The 8,545-nt window shown below is 35.6% G+C and overlaps 1 long non-coding RNA gene across 1 annotated transcript; it reads right to left on the reverse strand.

Moving 5' to 3' along the window:
* Positions 1-910: 910 nt before the first annotated feature.
* Positions 911-3,679, reverse strand: LOC112532768. Its single transcript, XR_003076072.1, has 3 exons — positions 3,656-3,679; positions 2,383-2,523; positions 911-1,634 (listed from the first exon to the last, which is right to left on the reverse strand). It is a non-coding gene; the product is annotated as an uncharacterized LOC112532768 (long non-coding RNA).
* Between the last annotated feature and the right edge of the window lie 4,866 nt (positions 3,680-8,545).

Consider the following 8,545-nt stretch of genomic DNA (forward strand, 5'->3'; position numbering starts at 1 on the left):
TTCCTCGTTATTTTCTAGTATTCCTGGCATGGTGCAAAATGTATCCATTTATTCAGTTACGTCTTAACATAATGTTCTGCCTGATCTTAAAAAAATCTCTCAAACTTGGCTAGTCTCCACTTGGTTTCCAAGAACACCTTGATTTCTTCACATTACTGTAAATTTTATAAAGCTAACACTCATCTCCATCTCCATTTTAGATTCTTATAAAATATATTGCTACATCTCTATCTTTACGACATTGCTTTTTATGTGATACTGCTGAACAGCTTGCAAAACATCTGGCAGTTAATGTTTTATATTTTGAGGCTACTGTTTTGCATGAGGAACTTTCAGAGACATTAGCATGTTTTGGATAAATGTCATTGTTGTGTATAACCCTTTGTGCCTTTGCTATGGCAGAATTAGAGAAACTTCCTCATGAAACCAAAATCTTGAAAAACTTTGGGTTTTCTTTTTCCTTATCAGCAGGAATGGTAGCTATAACAGAAAGGATTGGTTCTAATTTTGTGATAGCTGTAACTTTGCATAAATTTCTTCTGGTTAAGGATGAAAGATGGATGCTATTTTCAGCAGCGCATACCCACTAAAAGCATCAACCGGTCCAAGAGAGTAAAGTTTTATTGAGTTTGGTGATGTTGTACCGTTCTATTACTACAGCCTAACAACCACTTCTGGGCAATGCAGTGAAACTGCGTATAGTTAAATCATACTGTAGGTAGTGAAAATGGTGAAACTTTCATAAAACTCAAGAATAAAATGTGTTTGCTAAGTACACTCAAATGCTACAGCAAAACCAAGAGATTCCTCGGGTAAGAAAAAGAAGTATGGAAATAATTTTTGTGACAATATTAAATTAGTTGAGAATCTATTGGAATTAAAATGATGCAATAAAAACTTTGTATTTTGCAGTTGAGCAGGGTATTTATTTACTACATGAAATAAAGCTCTTTATATAAAGATATCTTTGAGAGTTTACAAGAGAAAGATTATATGGAAACAGCTCACTTTCCAATTGTACTCATATCCAGTATGATCCCCTATTCCAGTATTTAAGACAAGACAGCACTTGTTTATCTAATGTATTCAAGTGGTGTGAAGTGATATTTTAATTGGTAGACCTTGCATCCAAAATACGGGTACTATGGCATTTATAGGATAAATTATATGTTTTTCCTCACAATTGGCACATAGCGCAAATGTAATTAGAATCAAGGAAATCAAACACAGATGATCATGATGACTTCACTCACGTCTTTATGAGGATTATCAAGATTAGTCTCAGAAAGATTAGTGAGCAGCACAGACATGGTAGACCAAGCACAGCAAGTCATCACCTCCTTCCTCCCATGTAAAATGAAACTATTCAGGTTTAGAAATTGGTACAGTTGTAACATAAGAAAGTAAAATCATTTTTTGTTTAGTGTCTCTCTTTTGCTCCTCTTTCAAACATACTGTAAGGTATGCTAAATACAGGATGAGACAGAAAATCTTCAAATAAAAATGTCAAAAAACAAGAAGAGAAAGAATTCTTTAAGCTCAAGGATACATTTTTCAGTGTTTTTTTTCACTTCCCTTTTCTTTCGACCAGCCTTAGGCTGGAGCTTTGATCTATATTTCAGTCACCGAGGTCGCTTATCAGAGAAAACGTAAGAAAAGGAGAGTGAGAGATGCAAACAGAATAACAAATAGATGCACTCTAAGTCACCATGGAGTGACATTTTGGTACTTCAGTGTCTCTTAAGCATAAATACTATCTAGAAGCTCTATCTGCAATGAGAATGTACGGGAGATGGAAAGAAAGCTTTGCCCTGCGGGGCTAACCCATCTCCCATTTGTTTCAAAAAGCTCTTTTTGATACATAGAATGTTGTTTAGCCTCAGCTTCAAGAGCATAAAACCATAACATGTACTGTCCTAATGTTCCCTGGATACTCCTTTTTTGGATCTTCACCCATCCAGCAGTGCAGGTCGCTTCTCTCCACATTACTATTTTTGTTGCATGAATACAACTCTAACTTCCAGGAATTACTTTTACCTGCACAGTACCAGGTATATAGTTTAGACTAATAGTCTGTCTCCAATACAGGCCAGGGATAGATGCCTGGGGAAACAGCAAGTCCAAAAAGCAGTGTTTGTCTTTCACTTTCAAAGTTTTTCAGACCAGAGACTTCCTGATATGCAGATGGTAGCTCAGTATCTAGTCACCTCAGAGGCTTCTCCTGGGAGTGTGAGAGTACCCTAAACACAGCCATATTAATAGATTCCTTTGGAAATTTTTCATCTGTATGAGGAATGGATTCATTTGGTCTAATTTGATCTTACTGTGCAACTGTATCATTTCATGACTTCAGATTTCTCCTACAAGTTAATCCCTGCTTACCTCCTTGTCACTCTCTCTCTGGGCCATCTCTTCCCCATCCTCAAGAGTCTTGGTCTGCTCCACTGCTTTTTGCACAGATGGCACCCACACCTTTGATCAGCAGTGCTGCCCTTGTCTGTATCTTTTCCAGTTTTGCTCTATCTGAAACAGAAAGGCTAGAAATTCACATAGTATTAAAGATGCAATTACACCATCAGTTTATACATTGCCATAATAATATTTTCTATTTGTTCTCCATTCATTTCCTGATAATTTCTAACATTTGATTTGCTTTTTGACTGCTGACTGAATACTGAGCTGATGTTTTTATAGACCTATTTATTACACCTCCAATATCTATCTCTTGAATGATAATAGTCAGCCCAGAATCAATCATACTGTAACTAAAGCTTTATTACTTTTACTTGTGTGCATTACTTTACATTTATACATTTGGAATTTCATTTGCCATTTTATCTTTCAGCCACTTAGTCTTGTACAGTCTGTCTGCAAATCTTTGCAGTCAGCTTTTACTTTTACTTTTACTAACCCAAGCAAGTTCATACCATCAAAAAGTTTGTGTCCTCACTTTCTACAACTCAGAGACTAATGCATTTTCCTGGTGTTTTCAAGCAGCTGATTCAGGGCCGTAGGACTAGCAAAGCTGAGATCTGCCTCAGCCTTCACACTAGAATTATTTCTCCTTTATGCTTTCAGAGTTTGCTCCTTAATTTTGCATAACTGGCTGTGGGCCATCATCTTCCCATCTATTTTTATCTAATTTTTCACTTTTTTAAAAAATATATATTCATTCTTCTTTTAGAGCAGCTGCATTATTCATCTCTTTGAACATGCATAGATTTTTGAGAAGGAGTTTGGAATAGATCTTTTTAATAGATACATCAAAGCTTTCTCCAAAATAATGTTCAGCTCAAAGGAAATTTAAAAATTTAAATAAAGTCACATTAAAAAAAAAAATAAACAGAGGTAGTATAGCATGTTTACGTTGGAGAAGGTGTACTTAGGGACATTAGCTAATGTAGCCAGTGGTATACAATGAGTGATGTGACCAGCAACATATACAACTCCTTGGCTTTCTAACACAGATGGACAGGTACACATTTTTGCTTGAGTCAAGAGTAGGTGACTTCACAGGAAAGTACAGAATTAAGCTCTAGCTCTTGCTTCAGGATATGCAATAAGAATGCATTAACAGCCTTGGCATGTTAAGATAGCTTTGTCACAGTAACTCTCAAGAAACATTTCTATGGAAATTCATTTCTACTTCTTTTACCTCTCCTTCCTTCCTTCCTTCCTTCCTTCCTTCCTTCCTTCCTTCCTTCCTTCCTTCCTTCCTTCCTTCCTTCCTTACTCCCTCCCTCCCTCCCTCCCTCCCTTCTTTCTTTCTTTCTTTCTTTCTTTCTTTCTTTCTTTCTTTCTTTCTTTCTTTCTTTCTTTCTTTCTTTCTTTCTTTCTTTCTTTCTTTCTTTCTTTCTTTCTTTCTTTCTTTCTTTCTTTCTTTCTTTCTTTCTTTCTTTCTTTCTTTCTTTCTTTCCTTCTTTCTTTCTTTCTTTCTTTCCTTCTTTCTTTCCTTCTTTCTTTCCTTCTTTCTTTCCTTCTTTCCTTCTTTCTTTCTTTCTTTCTTTCTTTCCTTCTTTCTTTCTTTCTTTCCTTCTTTCTTTCTTTCTTTCTTTCTTTCTTTCTTTCTTTCTTTCTTTCTTTCTTTCTTTCTTTCTTTCTTTCTTTCCTTCTTTCCTTCTTTCCTTCTTTCCTTCTTTCCTTCTTTCCTTCTTTCTTTCTTTCTTTCTTTCTTTCTTTCTTTCTTTCTTTCTTTCTTTCTTTCTTTCTTTCTTTCTTTCTTTCTTTCTTTCTTTCTTTCTTTTTCCTCTTTCTTCTTCCTTTTTTTTTTTCTTTCCTTTCTCTGTAGACATTCCTCCAGACAAAAAAATGCAATATAGTAAAATCATATACTGCTCTCTGAAAGGAAATTAACATGTAGGAAATCTCAAAAAAGGAATTCAGCTATTCCATTGATTGGATGAGTTGGTCAGTTGCACTACACTGCATTTACTAGAACACTACATATGATTTTGGGGTCCTTCATATTTGTCTCAGTTCTTAATTCCCAGTTGGATGCATAAATTTGTATGTTCACGTAATATGCTACATTTACTAAATTCTTTCCCTTTCAGACTGCCTATAAATACGCCATTGCGTCCTCTAAAACTTATTTAAATTTCCTGAAGCACAGTAACAATAAACTTCCCACCATAGTTAGCAGCAGATTTCAATGGAACTGCTCATGAGTATGAACTCTGTGACTTGGCACAGACAAAAAACACTGATGTGTAGGCTACTGCACCATTAACCTCTTTCTTCAGTAAGAATAGTACATTATTCCTTCTTCCTTTTCCCTATCTCCTAGCAAGATTTTAATCCATGTGAAGTCTTACCTCTCACTCCATGGTTACCAAGCTTCCCTAAGAGTTTCTTGTAAGGGTCTTTATCAAAAGCCTTTGGAAAGGCTGAATTAATTTTATCCACCATTTCTTCCTTATTCACTATTTTGTTAGCTCTGAATGAGTGTTAGAAGCTTAGAGAGGCACAGTTTGGTCTTTGAGAAACTCAAGCCTTTAGTATTATCAAATTGTGTACATTAAATTAATCTACAACTGCCTTTAATAATTTTTTACTATTTTCCTTACTCTAAAGTTATGTCCTGCAAATTTATTAAAAAAAAAAAAAAAGTTGCTTCTGGCACTTTATGAAAGATTTAGACCATCTTGGCTATGGCCCAGCTGGCCATACTAGAAAGTTTTGATTTTTTAACAATAAATTCTGTATCATTAAAGAAAAAGACAGCTTTTCATTATTTAGTCCCTCAGAGATTTCAGAGAGTTAAGACACAGCAGTAGTAATTAATTACTTTGTAATATGTTGGGTTTTTTTTTTCATTTTGACTTTGACTTTTTGTGACTCTTTCAGAGAACATCTCACCCTGGCTTTCTGTTGAGAGCAACACCTGTTTATGTTTGCAAACAAAGGTCTATGGTCAATCACATATGTCATGCGCTTTTTGTTTATCCACTTTTTGACACTGTGGTGAAGAATGCCTGCAACTGAATCCCAACGTGGAAAAAAGTTGATTGTCCGCAATGAGATAATAGTCAAAGCACGGACACAAAATCTAGTCAGCATTGTGCTTTGGTTAGAATATAGCTGTGGGGAGCCTGAATTACTGAGACTCAATTGAAGCTAACCCGCTGCCTCGCAACCCTACCTCAGGCAAGCGATTTAACCTCTTCAACTTAATTTCCCAACTATAATACATGGGTGATAATATTTTCCAACCTCCTGGGCATGTTGTGAGAAATAGTAAATTTCTGAAATTGTCCTAATTATGTTAATTGCAGAATATAAAATCATTTTCTCCCCTCAGGAGAGGTGAGCAGAAAGAAAATATGAAGAAAAATAAATACTTCATGCTTCTGAGGAGGGCAAATTATTCCCTTTGAGACTGGGCCAAATACTGCTATGGTGAGCAAGTACAAATCGGATTTGCTTATAGCTTGGCACACATTTGAAGAAAAGTGGTATAATATTACTGAAACAACAAAGTCATTTATACCACTTGGAGCCTTTTTTTTTTTTTTTTTTTTTTTTTTTTTTTAAATTCAGTTAAATTATTCTGAATTTATGTGAGTGTAAATCAGATCATTTATTTCAATCCTAAGGTAGTACCCACTCCTTCCTTATTCCTGTGATGGCTGGTAGCTAAAGCAGGCTTTGAGATTCTGCCATGAATGAAACAAGGAAAGGAGGAGAGGAGAGGAGAGGAGAGGAGAGGAGAGGAGAGGAGAGGAGAGGAGAGGAGAGGAGAGGAGAGGAGAGGAGAGGAGAGGAGAGGAGAGGAGAGGAGAGGAGAGGAGAGGAGAGGAGAGGAGAGGAGAGGAGAGGAGAGGAGAGGAGAGGAGAGGAGAGGTGGAAAATGCTCTCCATATTCAGGGAAACTACTTTTTATTGTTTGTTTCAGCAATAGCTAGAAAATTACATGAACTTCTCTTTGGTAGCCACTGTAACAAAGTGACCAGGTAAGTTGCTGTTGAATCATTATTATATTTAGGTTTTGTACACTCCTCTTCCTCCTGTTCCTCAACTAAACTGCTTACTGAACAGCAAGGCAGGGATCTAGTGCTTCTGGGCTCGTTTGGCTGGGAAACAACATTCTCCAGCCTAATTCACTGTACCTCCTTCAGCATTTCTCTCTATTTTTTGGTGCCAAATAAAGCTGAATGCTGGACACAGATAAAGGGAGAAACAATACCTTGCTCAAAGAGCTTCCAGCAGAAACAGACAACTTCAAATGAAGGGAACAGAGGAGAGGTAGTCTGCCTGAGCTTGTGGGCCAGACCAGAAATAGAAAGAGGAGCAACAGCTCTTGAGATCTATATGCAATTACATTGTTTTGTAGGCAAAACACTGCAGCTAATAATACCTTGCTTTGTAAGTGCTGGAATTTTTGAATACTGGTGCTTGTGGATTAATTGCAGCCTTTGGAAACGCTCCGTGTTATCTCTCTGCTGCAAGTGACACTGATTTGTTTTTGCTTTGGAAGTTTGGAGTAGTTTATTTGAAATTTTATGCGGGTAAAAGAGTTTTATGGAAGAAAAGAAGAAGAATTATCACTGTATGTTGACGAAACAGTTATCACCGGTATTCATAATAGTAAAAGGAAGGACTATCACTAGCAAAAGCTCAGGAGGTTTACTTGGGATTCAGCAATGGACAGTAAACAATCTTTATCTCTTGCAAAATGTCAGAGTATATTTTAAAATATCTTTGGTACTCCTTTAGAAAATAAGATTTCAGATACTTTTTAATACTGCAATTTTTTAATCATTCTGAATCTTAGAATTAAATTAATATTCACTTGTCATGAATGCAGCTAAAGAAGGCAGCTATGAAAAGAACAAGAGAAAGCACTATAATTTCGTTTCAATCTAATTCCAATTTTACATCTCTGCATCACCACCTCCTCTGCAAGTTATTAGTTGTTCTAGAAGAGTCAGTAGAGATGTATGAGCATGCAGATAGCATACATCAGGCCACCTAACAAAGTAGTTTCAAAAGTTTTAAGCTAAACATTTAAAGAAAAATAGAAGTGAACAATATGTTCATGACTTCAGATGAAGCTCTTCTCTTACAGAGATAGAAATCCTTCAGAGACACTCAAAAACATACATACAAATCTTTTTTTTCCAGATGTTAAGTTGCAACACAGCTAAGGTTAAAAAAAAATGTAAAGAAGGAAGTATAAATAAAATCAATGAGAGGATTTCTTCTAATAAGGAAAAGGAAAAATAAAATAAAGAATTGGGCCACGTGAGAAAACATATAATATTCTGTCAGGAATTACTTAGATTCCACAAGGATAGGCAGCGTATAGCACTGGAAAGATTTAAATTCCATGTAGAGACACTGAAACTGTCTATAATATGATGGAACTTACGTTAGTTTTGTTCCTGGAAATTTATATTCACATTTATTGTTACAAATATAAAATCAGATTTATAAATCACAAATATCCTGAGACAAAATATGTGCCAATTCTTTTCTTGTTATTCACTTATCAATGACACGTTAGAAATCAGCCTCTGTTTTAACTGGGGAATAAGTGATGCTCCATGTTCTTTCACAACTTTTTCACAAGTTTAAACAGTGATTCTATGAAGATATTGTATAACAAGTCCTCCTGGGAGTGAAACAATGTGCAAGGGACTTTGATCAAGGTGTTTCCTAATTGACAAAATTATTGGCTGTTACAGAAAAAAATAACCCCTACTGAAAGTAGCATTCTAGATATACATTCCTCCTGACTTGGGAGTTGAGAGAACACTTACATTGCGAGTTTGTTATGAAGTTGCTATTTTGCAATACAGTTATGCTATTGGAAATTAGGCCTGGAATTAAAAAGATGGAAAACTGTGAAGGGTGAAATATGGGATGCTGAGATGTTTAGGATCATTAAATAGGGTAATTAACATTGCTTTGCAAAAATGATTGAAAGTTCATGTGAACAACAGCTAATTTTAAATAAACTTGCTGTGCATATAAATTCTGAAGGAAGAATTTCTAATTCTTAGCAAAAGCGTTTGGTTGGGAAATTCATACATTCCTGTTGATG

Source organism: Gallus gallus, chromosome 1 (genome assembly GCF_016699485.2).
Source record: "Gallus gallus isolate bGalGal1 chromosome 1, bGalGal1.mat.broiler.GRCg7b, whole genome shotgun sequence".
NCBI classification, from domain to species: Eukaryota; Metazoa; Chordata; class Aves; order Galliformes; family Phasianidae; genus Gallus; species Gallus gallus.